Source organism: Cottoperca gobio, unplaced genomic scaffold, assembly GCF_900634415.1.
Source record: "Cottoperca gobio unplaced genomic scaffold, fCotGob3.1 fCotGob3_272arrow_ctg1, whole genome shotgun sequence".
NCBI classification, from domain to species: Eukaryota; Metazoa; Chordata; class Actinopteri; order Perciformes; family Bovichtidae; genus Cottoperca; species Cottoperca gobio.
This window is the reverse complement of record NW_021166888.1, coordinates 280,124-293,332: the sequence shown is the minus strand read 5'-3', so window position 1 is coordinate 293,332 and position 13,209 is coordinate 280,124. Positions and strand designations below refer to the sequence as shown.

The following is a 13,209-nucleotide window of genomic DNA, read 5'->3' as shown; positions in this document are numbered from 1 at the left end:
TCTTTGCATTAAACAAAGTTGCAGAATATAAAAATAAACAGATTTCTTTTTATCTGCAGAAAGCTCAAAATCAAAACATGACAAAGTGAAGTCAGTGCACAGAAGAGTTTTCATCACGATCAACTGCGATATTGACGTTTAAAAAGCTCCTTAATATTCTGAAGAAGAGTTCAGGTGAAGCATGAACCTGGTTTTAAGTCTGGTTTTGTTTTCACTCACTGTGAATAAGAAGCAGTTTAATGTTGACGCACGTTAGCAAGAATAAACATGTTTATTTAAATGTGAAAGTGCAATAAAGATATTTTGAGGGAGGTGTGCGGCTACATTTTTACAAACTAGAAGTATAAAACACAAACACAAACACAAACTATAATTCCTGTTCGCATCCTCGAGTCGCACATTTCCTCTAAAGAAACATTTCTGATGTTTTCATGACTAATTTAGAAAAGAAGTTCGTCCTATAAAACATAAGTTACTGATCTAAGGCTTCTTGAAGACAGTGTGTTGCCAGTGAGTGACGTGCAAACCACCAATCATAATCCTGCAGAAGAAAAACAAAGAAAAGGAAGAAGTTTGTTTGTATTTCTTCATATCGCAATATATATCACGATGTCCCGTAACACGCAGCCTTAGTTCATTTGTAATAATACATTTTGACATTATGTTTAATATGTTACGAGCAGTTGGTAAAGACTAAAAGGGGCTAAAAGGGCAGTAAGTGAAATACAAGTCAGAACTCCTTTGTAGCAGCTACATACATGAAGCTGAGATATATTTAATTATAGTTGTGCTGTGAATGTTCAATGTTTTATTCATGTGGAGCTGTTGAATAATTCACGGTGCAGCAGCCGTGTTTTATCAAAACTGTTTAATTATAGCGCACCACTAAATGTTAAGGACCGTTAGCATAGCTAGCATAGTTTAAGCTTGTTTCTATTAAATTACACTTATTATCTACATAAATTGGGATTATTTAGCATAGTTCTGAGTGTGTACCTTAGATAGATAGATAACCTTTATTTAATAATATTTTAAATGTCCCAACTCCAATTTACTAATTAACTATAAATAATATGTTTAATATTTCCCAAACGTGGAAACGTTGTTTAAATCAAAACTTTACTTTGTCTCACAAAAGCTTTGCAGGACTAATGATGCACTCATGTGGTGTCGGAATAATCGGAGAAATGTGTTTCCAACTGGGAAAACTCACGTGAACAACGGAAATGTTGATACACGACTTGTTTTGACATCATATTACTCAGAAACAATATAAAACACAAAGGAAACTAACCGTACACAATATGAAGCCATGAAATTATAATCCTAGTGCAATAAATAATGAAAGTAAACGTTTTGGAAAGAAACATTTTATTAATATACGTGTTGCATATTCATTTATTGCTCATGTAATTCGTAATGTGGTATTAATTAGGTTTCTGTCCACTGCAGAGTGACCAAGAATAGTTAGAACAGTTATTTGGTAGCATTAAACCTGATAACAAGTCAGGTGAAACTATATTTTTGTATATAATATAAATATAATATAAACAGCAACAACACATCTTCTCTGAAGCGTCCATGTTGTTTCCACACTTAAAACTCATGAACACACCAAAGAACGACTTCCCAACACGGGAAATGGGACCGAGGAGCACCTGAACGCACCACAGACGTTTTTTAAACAGCATTTGGTCGTTGCTTCACGAGTGGGCAGCGTCGTTTGTCCTGCAACGATCAGCCTGCCGACTTCACGTCCAGCAGCTTCCTGCAGGACTCCTGCCTCACAGCAACACTGAGGGAAACAACTTCCATCCATTCACATTTAAAAGTCATTTTTCATGCAAAAATGTCAGAAAAAGCCATTTTCAGCCTCTGAAATATGGAGATGTCCTGCATATTAAAGTGAATACTTTGGGTTTTGGACATTTTATTCACCAAAAACTATTAATGTAGAAAATAATCGTCAAATTAATTGATAATGAAATCGAACCAGGACATGTTTCCACAAGATCAAATTCTGGCAATATATAAAACACAGGTCGTAGAAGTACCAGCACACCTGACGTGACATGGTGGAAACCATAACAATCCCAGCCGGATTGCTGCTAAATCGTCCCCAAACAAAGAGGCGCGGGGATTAACGCCGCTGCATCTACACGCTCTGTCCGGATCAATACCGAGGGCAGCACCCGGAGAGGTAACACGCAAAGCATCTGGATTAGGAATATCTCCAAAGCGGGATTATGCAACGAAAGGTCTGTTGTTCCCTAAACTGGAACAAAGAGGAACAAAGGGCTGTGAGGTCCAGACCAGCAGACAGCAGGGTCTCCGCTCTGAAGCGACGGGTTCATCCAGAACATCCATGCTCCGTCATCCAAAGGCCGAGAATCCAACAGATTATCGTCATCCAGCAGTGAAGACGTTTGTTGGTTTAATAGTCGATAACTCAACTAAAAGTTTCTCTTTGTGGATCTGTGGCGATGATTTGCACCAATACTCAAACTTTATTAATCAACACTGAGATGCTTCTTCTTCAATGGCAGGAATAGTTGCTTGTTGAATAAATCTTTTATTTAAATATATAATCATTTTTTTTATTAATCAATGCAGGTCATATAATGTACAATTAAGTAAATATTTAGGGTATTTATCAGGCAGGACATTTGGCCAAACAGAGCTCAACTCTTACTTTTAAAAGTGGCTGAAACTATAAATATGGCTGACATTTTATATTTCAATAATTAAGATACTATGTATTTATATTTCATCTTAATAATGAAACTGTCTGTTTACATGTCCACTCCATATCCATGTTTATCTCATGTTCTTTAAGTGAATATACGTCTGTGAAGTAAAGAAAAATATATATAGTGACTGTAACAGCAATATGTTAATGTCACTTATGCAACAAATATTTAAAATAATATGTATTATATATATATATAACAAATATTAAAAATAATATTATATATATATTTATTATATATGTATATATATTATATGTATATATATTATATGTCAATCTGTATATATATAATAAATATATGTATATAATATTATTCCTATTTTTTATACGTTATAAACTGGTTGCCATCATTGGTTGTGAATTCATCACAACGGTTATAAGCAATCCTAATAAAAATAATCCGTCACATTGTACAAAATCAGTTTTGTGGCATGATGGCAGATTGTGATATGAATATTTGACTCGTATCATAGAAAATAATTCTTTGGTTCATCAGTTTGATCAGAAACAGACTGTGTGTCTGAATGTTGGTTAACCAGGTTGAATAATTCAGTAAAGATGGTCAGTGACACAGTTATGATGATATTATTTACACAGCAGATATTTTCTGTTTCACCGCCGAAAATTCTTAAATGAACCTTTCAGTCAAAGTAAAAGTCAGAAAACAGAGAAATCAAAGCGACGTCTTCAAATGTCTCGTTTTCAGTTTACGGAGAAATAAAATCATCACATCTGAGAAGCTGCAACAACAAGTTATTATAAATTATATCAACTGTAGAAATGGTTCAGAATCTTCACAGAAAGTCTAATTCTCTCTCAGTCTTTATCAGACGAGGGACAGGGGGACGGGGGACGGGGGACGGGGGAATATAGGGTTTTATCTCGTGATATAAAAACTCTCAAGATAAGTTGATTGTGGTGAATTTCCATAATCGTGATAATCGTGAATATCCACACGCGTGACGGGAAAAGCTGTCGAGCTCACAGTCATGGTGGAGTAAGACTATTTATCCTTCATTTATGATTACCTTTTATACGATAGTTTTTCACAATAAAAGATCCCATCTGTGATGCAATAAAAGACGTTTGTACGGTGAAATGATTCCCGTACGTTTCAGTGACATTTTAAGCATATTGTCGTTAAACAGGAGCAACACGAACAAAACAAGCCGCTCGACTGTGAATGTCATTAATGATTATTTAAATCATTCCACCTCTGCTTCATCTTTTGTTGTTGTTAATCGACAGCAGTTATTTTCATCATCGATTATCTAGTTTAATCAATTTGTGTATAAAATGTCAGAAAATAGTGAAAAATGTCTTTAAACGTCTTTAAACATCTTGTTTAGTCACAAACAGAGAAAAGCAGGAAATCTACATATGAGTCTGAAAACAACATTTAAAGACATTTCTGCATGAAACATTCATGAACGATTAACTTATTGTTGCAGACTTAGTGTGCATAAACACATAATAGAAAAGACAATATACATCGATATAATATCGATGTATTGGCCAGTCCTGTGCAGGACAGAAACAAAGGTTATCACATTTCAAAATAAAAGCCTGGACGACATGAACTTGGAGAATGGAGACGGTGGCAGCCAGAGGTTGAATATTCTGCAGCTCCGTACCGCCGTCTTTGAGAGGCTGGAAACAGCGTTCTGACATTTATGCATGAAAAAATACTTTAACGATCAAAACAGTTTGTGATTCGATTATTCGACCAGGTGTGTCAGCAGTGATCCCGTCAGTGTTCATCTAATGAGGGACAGAAACAAACTTGAGGAATGTACTTTTCATCCATAATGTTTCATGTCCCTCTGTAACTGTGGAGAGTTTTGTGCACCATGATGGTCTAAATGTTGTTTTTCTGAGAAGTTTGGATCCTGAGATATTCACACACTCTAAAATACTATATTTAAATTCATGCAAGCTAAGATGTAATGCATCATTAATGTGGGGAAACGGAATAAAGTGAAATCCAACAGTGATGCAGATCAGCTGCATGTAGAAGTGGAGCATGTCGTAGTTACAGAAGCTCTAAATATGAGCCGTCATCTGAGGCATATGGCAGCGGCTGCATGTGGTCAGCGCACTAAATCACAGAGCAGCTCTGGCTGCAGTCCCAGGAACAGGGTGGAGGCCCACGCTGGGGGAGAGCAGGGACACTTCACTCCACCTGACTGACGGACAGTTTCCTCTGCTTCAGGTACTGAGGACGCTGTGTTTCATGTAGGAACTAAACGTCACTACAACTACACCGCAGGGTGGAGGAGGGGTTACTGCTGAAGGTTGAAGAAACATGGACATCACTGGTAGAGTTGGCTGCTCAGCTGCACCAGTACTTTACATTTCTACAAGTTATAGTTATAACTATATATATATATATATATATATATATATATATATATATATATATATATATAATATATATATATATAGTTAGAAATATATATATAGTTATATTTACTCCAGGATGCTGATTTATTAAACATCATGCGATGTTAAATTAAAGCGCGTTAAAGGAAAATTAAGTAGGGCTGCAAGTTACAGCTCAGGCTAACGGCTAATGGCTAACAGCTAACAGCTAACGGCTAACAGCTAACGGCTAACGTTTGTCAGCTTGTTTCTCTGAGAACTTAAGATCCAGACGTTCAGGACTAAAATCCTTCATCCTTCAAATACAGAGTTAAAAACACCAGGATGTACAAAGTGTCTTAAAACTGGATAAACAGTCAGAAGATTATTTAACAATAAGTTTATTATTTATACACTTACTTATTAGTCCTGAAAAGACTTGAGACGCGTCTGAATGACTTAACTTAACTTCAGTCTTTGTTCCAAACCACCAAATTCTAAAACACAGGACTGGAATCTGCAGTATTTTTACCACAATAACAACATTATTGATATTTATTATAGAGCTGAAACAATTAGTTGATGATTTAATTGACCGACTGACAGAGACATAATTGGTTCCAGATTTTTAAATGTGAATATTATTTGGTTTTCATATAACAATAAACTGAATATGTTCGGGGTCACCAGGGATCATGGGACCTGGGATCTCGATTACATTTCTTAACACAAGTAAAACCCTGTTTTTGTTATTATAATTCATTCATAACAACAAAATAGCTCTAAATCTATTTGTGTCCAATACTTTAATTAGCTTAATTAATACTTAATTAAATACAATTTTAATATTGACAGAGACCTTTATTGTGTTAGGTCCACTATATTATGTTTTATTTGCACCCACAGAAAACATGTAAATATGAGCTTTCTACTGACTTTTATTATTAATATTAATAAAATAAACCGAGCCTGCCTGACTATTAGTCGACTAGTTAAAAAAATTAAAATAAAATGATGCTGAATTACGTATTTCCAAGAACCTTATGAGCAGATCTCCTGTAAACACAAATAGTACTTTTGCATGTTTATTGCATTATATGATGTCTCGACTAAATGGTCGTACAGCCCAACATGTGGACTCTGCTGCTGTAAATTGATTTAGTTGTTGTTAGAAATAGTGAGAATAACTTGAGTGTTTCTGCAGCAGCTCCCTGCAGGCCTGAGATGCCTTCACTGCCCGTCAGAGGGACGTACAGCCGGGCAGTGGTGGCTGGAGGATGCTCGTCCATCCTACACACACATTTCCCTGACATTAGATCTTATCGACCCCTCAAAGTGTCTTTTCCTGATGGTAAACAAACCCCCAGTCTGCGGTGAGTCACAATGATTGCAGACGGCGCTCCAGCCTCACGCGAGCTCCTTTTTATTCTAATGAGAATAATAAACAAAAGCAGGAATACATCTGAATAAATGAGTTTAATTACCGTGTTTTTGGGTGTATTTCTGCGCTATCCGTGGAGTAACACAGCTCCGGCTCCGCTGGGCATTCTCCGGTGAAAGTGCAGCTCCAGCAGAACGAACCACCGGGCTGACAACAATAGCCTCGCTCCGTCAATCCATATGTTACAAACACACACACACACACACACACACACACACACACACACACACACACACACACACACACACACAAACACGCGCACACACACACACGCGCACACACACACACACACACACACACACACACACACACACACACACAGTAGAAGACGCGCGGACAGAGAAAGCTCCGGGTCCAGGATACGAGCAGCAGCGACGGAGACGCACTGAGCAGGCGCCGCAGCGTGGCACCAGTCAGCTGTATGGGAGCTGGAAGATCCGGCCTGAAAGAACGGGGCTCCGCCCCCTCCCCCCCCCCACGACCGTCACAGAAACCCAGCTGAGCAGGGCTCTCCTCTGCTGCCCCCTGCTGGAGAGATACGCGCAGTGCCGCTCACACACACACACACACACACACACACACATTTATTTATTTCCTTATAATAATAAATGAAATATTTTGCAGAAACTAAACTTGTTGAAGTTTTTTAAACTAGAAGCTGAAATGTTTTCAGACGTGGAGCAGCTTCTAACTGAGGCTCCATTTAAGAGAGGAAACAGAGTTCAGTGCTCCTCAGCACTGAACTCTGGATTCTTAAAGTATTCACGTGACATCACACTGGATCCAAACACAGCACACACACGGCTGTTATTATCTGAGGGGGGCAGAAAAGCAACATTCATGAGTCAACGTACAGTCTTATTCTCATCACACAGACAGATTCACTGACTGTGTCTTCAGGTGCTGAGTAGAGAGAGTCTGACTGGACGTAGTTACTGGGAGGTGGAGCGAGAGAGTTCATGTAGCAGTCGCATACAAGAACATCAGCAGAGCAGGGGGGGGTGTAGATTTGGATACAATGATAAATCCTGGGCGTTACATTGTAACAATAAGTTATACATTTTATCACAACAAAGTCCACACTCCTGTCTCAGGTCGTCCGTCCTCCAGACTCGGAGTGTACCTGGATCACAGAGCAGGTGTTCTGTCCTTCTACAGCGTCTCTGACACCATGACTCTCCTGCACAGAGTCCACCACACATTCTCTCAGCCGCTCTACGCTGGAGTTACTTTATATTCTTCTGGATCCACTGCTGAGTTCTGTCAACTCAAGTACACAGAAGTCACTGACCTTTGTCCTTCAGTCCTTTTCTCTGAGTGTGTAACTGACTGGGGACATGTTTTATGGATATTTCCCTTTATATTCAACACATAACAACAAGAGTAGAACAGCTGATCAACTGCACATCAACACAAACTGCAGGAGGTTTGTGTCAAACCATGAATTATGGTTATTTCCTTGGTGTGACATCACACATCACTTTCACTCTTGTGGTAAATGAACTGCATTTAAGAAGCTGTTTACAACATGTCAGAGGAGAGCACACACACACACACACACACACACACACACACACACACACACACTGTCGTCACGGTGACTCGTGATGCTGTGAGGTTGGTACATGTTGTATGATGTAACGCTGTCACTGACGTAATGATGTCTTATCATCTCATATTTGTTGTTTCTCACGTTTGAATGATGATTATTTCGTTTATTATTGTTTAGTTTAGATTATGAAGTTATCTGCACGGCTTGAACTCTCATTAAAGAGAAATGTGTGAAGTTTAAGGTTAAAAGAAAGTCAATTAATTCAGTTACAGTTAAATTCATCTGATGAAAAGTGAACATTTACCAAATGTTGTTATTCTGCCTTCAACTCACAATAAACTCAATAAAGTCTCGAAGTGTCAACTTCAGTGACTGCAGGAGCAGTACAAGTACCACCATACTTTACAATAGTAGTACTGTAATGAAGTACCACCATACTTTACTATAGTAGTACTTTAATGAAGTACCACCATACTTTACTTTAGTAGTACTGTAATGAAGTACCACCATACTTTACTATAGTAGTACTGTAATGAAGTACCACCATACTTTACTATAGTAGTACTGTAATGAAGTACCACCATACTTTACAATAGTAGTACTGTAATGAAGTACCACCATACTTTACTATAGTAGTACTGTAATGAAGTACCACCATACTTTACTTTAGTAGTACTGTAATGAAGTACCACCATACTTTACTATAGTAGTACTGTAATGAAGTACCACCATACTTTACTTTAGTAGTACTGTAATGAAGTACCACCATACTTTACTATAGTAGTACTTTAATGAAGTACCACCATACATTACTTTAGTAGTACTGTAATGAAGTACCACCATACTTTACTATAGTAGTACTTTAATGAAGTACCACCATACTTTACTTTAGTAGTACTGTAATGAAGTACCACCATACTTTACTATAGTAGTACTGTAATGAAGTACCACCATACTTTACTATAGTAGTACTGTAATGAAGTACCACCATACTTTACTTTAGTAGTACTGTAATGAAGTACCACCATACTTTACTTTAGTAGTACTGTAATGAAGTACCACCATACTTTACTATAGTAGTACTTTAATGAAGTACCACCATACTTTACTTTAGTAGTACTGTAATGAAGTACCACCATACTTTACTATAGTAGTACTGTAATGAAGTACCACCATACTTTACTATAGTAGTACTGTAATGAAGTACCACCATACTTTACAATAGTAGTACTGTAATGAAGTACCACCATACTTTACTATAGTAGTACTGTAATGAAGTACCACCATACTTTACTATAGTAGTACTGTAATGAAGTACCACCATACTTTACTATAGTAGTACTGTAATGAAGTACCACCATACTTTACTTAGTAGTACTGTAATGAAGTACCACCATACTTTACTATAGTAGTACTGTAATGAAGTACCACCATACTTTACTTTAGTAGTACTGTAATGAAGTACCACCATACTTTACTTTAGTAGTACTGTAATGAAGTACCACCATACTTTACTTAGTAGTACTGTAATGAAGTACCACCATACTTTACTTTAGTAGTACTGTAATGAAGTAACACCATACTTTACTTTAGTAGTACTGTAATGAAGTACCACCATACTTTACTATAGTAGTACTGTAATGAAGTACCACCATACTTTACTATTAGTAGTACTGTAATGAAGTACCACCATACTTTACTATAGTAGTACTGTAATGAAGTACCACCATACTTTACACTTAGTAGTACTGTAATGAAGTACCACCATACTTTACTTTACTAGTGCTGTAATGAAGTACCACCATACTTTACTTTAGTAGTACTGTAATGAAGTACCACCATACTTTACTATAGTAGTACTGTAATGAAGTACCACCATACTTTACTATAGTAGTACTGTAATGAAGTACCACCATACTTTACTATAGTAGTACTGTAATGAAGTACCACCATACTTTACTTTAGTAGTACTGTAATGAAGTAACACCATACTTTACTATAGTAGTACTGTAATGAAGTACCACCATACTTTACTATACTAGTACTGTAATGAAGTACCACCATACTTTACTTTAGTAGTGCTGTAATGAAGTACCACCATACTTTACTATAGTAGTACTTTAATGAAGTACCACCATACTTTACTTTAGTAGTACTGTAATGAAGTACCACCATACTTTACTATAGTAGTGCTGTAATGAAGTAACACCATACTTTACTATAGTAGTACTGTAATGAAGTACCACCATACTTTACTTTACTAGTGCTGTAATGAAGTACCACCATACTTTACTTTAGTAGTACTGTAATGAAGTACCACCATACTTTACTTTAGTAGTACTGTAATGAAGTACCACCATACTTTACTATAGTAGTACTGTAATGAAGTACCACCATACTTTACTTTAGTAGTACTGTAATGAAGTACCACCATACTTTACTTTAGTAGTACTGTAATGAAGTACCACCATACTTTACTATAGTAGTACTGTAATGAAGTACCACCATACTTTACTTTAGTAGTACTGTAATGAAGTACCACCATACTTTACTTTAGTAGTACTGTAATGAAGTACCACCATACTTTACTTTAGTAGTACTGTAATGAAGTACCACCAGACTTTACTTTAGTAGTACTGTAATGAAGTACCACCATACTTTACTTTAGTAGTACTGTAATGAAGTACCACCATACTTTACTTTAGTAGTGCTGTAATGAAGTACCACCAGACTTTACTTTAGTAGTACTGTAATGAAGTACCACCATACTTTACTTTAGTAGTACTGTAATGAAGTACCACCATACTTTACTTTAGTAGTACTGTAATGAAGTACCACCAGACTTTACTTTAGTAGTGCTGTAATGAAGTACCACCAGACTTTACTTTAGTAGTGCTGTAATGAAGTACCACCATACTTTACTTTAGTAGTGCTGTAATGAAGTACCACCATACTTTACTTTAGTAGTACTGTAATGAAGTACCACCAGACTTTACTTTAGTAGTACTGTAATGAAGTACCACCAGACTTTACTTTAGTAGTACTGTAATGAAGTACCACCATACTTTACTTTAGAAGTGCTGTAATGAAGTACCACCAGACTTTACTTTAGTAGTGCTGTGATGAAGTACCACCATACTTTACTATAGTAGTGCTGTAATGAAGTACCACCAGACTTTACTTTAGTAGCACTGTGATGAAGTACCACCATACTTTACTTTAGTAGTGCTGTAATGAAGTAACACCATACTTTACTATAGTAGTGCTGTAATGAAGTACCACCATACTTTACTATAGTAGTGCTGTAATGAAGTACCACCATACTTTACTATAGTAGTGCTGTAATGAAGTACCACCAGACTTTACTTTAGTAGCGCTGTGATGAAGTACCACCATACTTTACTTTAGTAGTACTGTAATGAAGTACCACCATACTTTACTTTAGTAGTGCTGTAATGAAGTACCACCAGACTTTACTTTAGTAGTGCTGTAATGAAGTACCACCATACTTTACTATAGTAGTACTGTAATGAAGTACCACCATACTTTACTATAGTAGTGCTGTAATGAAGTACCACCATACTTTACTATAGTAGTGCTGTAATGAAGTACCACCATACTTTACTATAGTAGTGCTGTAATGAAGTACCACCATACTTTACTTTAGTAGTGCTGTAATGAAGTACCACCATACTTTACTTTAGTAGTACTGTAATGAAGTAACACCATACTTTACTATAGTAGTGCTGTAATGAAGTACCACCATACTTTACTTTAGTAGTACTGTAATGAAGTACCACCATACTTTACTTTAGTAGTGCTGTAATGAAGTACCACCATACTTTACTTTAGTAGTACTGTAATGAAGTACCACCATACTTTACTATAGTAGTACTGTAATGAAGTACCACCAGACTTTACTATAGTAGTACTGTAATGAAGTACCACCATACTTTACTTTAGTAGTACTGTAATGAAGTACCACCATACTTTACTTTAGTAGTATTGTAATGAAGTACCACCATACTTTACTATAGTAGTACTGTAATGAAGTAACATCATACTTTACTATAGTAGTACTGTAATGAAGTACCACCATACTTTACTTTAGTAGTATTGTAATGAAGTACCACCATACTTTACTATAGTAGTACTGTAATGAAGTAACACCATACTTTACTATAGTAGTACTGTAATGAAGTACCACCATACTTTACTTTAGTAGCACTGTAATGAAGTACCACCATACTTTACTTTAGTAGCGTTGTAATGAAGTACCACCATACTTTACTTTAGTAGCACTGTAATGAAGTACCACCATACTTCACTTTAGTAGTGCTGTAATGAAGTACCACCATACTTTACTTTAGTAGTGCTGTAATGAAGTACCACCATACTTTACTATAGTAGTACTGTAATGAAGTACCACCATACTTTACTATAGTAGTACTGTAATGAAGTACCACCATACTTCACTTTAGTAGTGCTGTAATGAAGTACCACCATACTTTACTTTAGTAGTACTGTAATGAAGTACCACCAGACTTTACTTTAGTAGTGCTGTAATGAAGTACCACCAGACTTTACTTTAGTAGTGCTGTAATGAAGTACCACCAGACTTTACTTTAGTAGTACTATAATGAAGTACCACGCTGTAGTATTTGTACCTGTAATGAAGTACCACGCTGTAGTATTTGCACTTGTAATGAAGTACCACGTTGTAGTATTTTTACTTGTAATGAAGTAGCACGCTAGTATTTTTACTTGTAATGAAGTACCACGCTGTAGTATTTGCACTTGTAATGAAGTACCACGCTGTAGTATTTCTACTTGTAATGAAGTACCACGCTAGTATTTTTACTTGTAATGAAGTACCACGCTGTAGTATTTGCACTTGTAATGAAGTACCACGCTGTAGTATTTCTACTTGTAATGAAGTACCACGCTGTAGTATTTCTACTTGTAATGAAGTACCACGCTGTAGTATTTGTACTTGTAATGAAGTACCACGCTGTAGTATTTGCACTTGTAATGAAGTACCACGCTGTAGTATTTGTACCTGTAATGAAGTACCACGCTGTAGTATTTGTACCTGTAATGAAGTAC

At 36.5% G+C, this 13,209-nt stretch overlaps 1 protein-coding gene across 3 annotated transcripts in view; it reads right to left on the bottom strand.

The window, feature by feature from the left end:
• Window positions 1–6,928, bottom strand: part of LOC115005156 (USP6 N-terminal-like protein) — a 35,202-nt gene extending 28,274 nt beyond the window's left edge. For 2 of the 3 annotated variants that reach the window (XM_029426970.1, XM_029426968.1), the window contains exon 1: window positions 6,595–6,928. The gene's annotated coding sequence lies outside the window, so the exon portion shown is untranslated. Of the gene's footprint in view, window positions 1–1,668; window positions 1,780–6,594 lie in introns of all 3 variants that reach the window. The other variant, XM_029426969.1, reaches the window with a different exon arrangement.
• Between the last annotated feature and the right edge of the window lie 6,281 nt (window positions 6,929–13,209).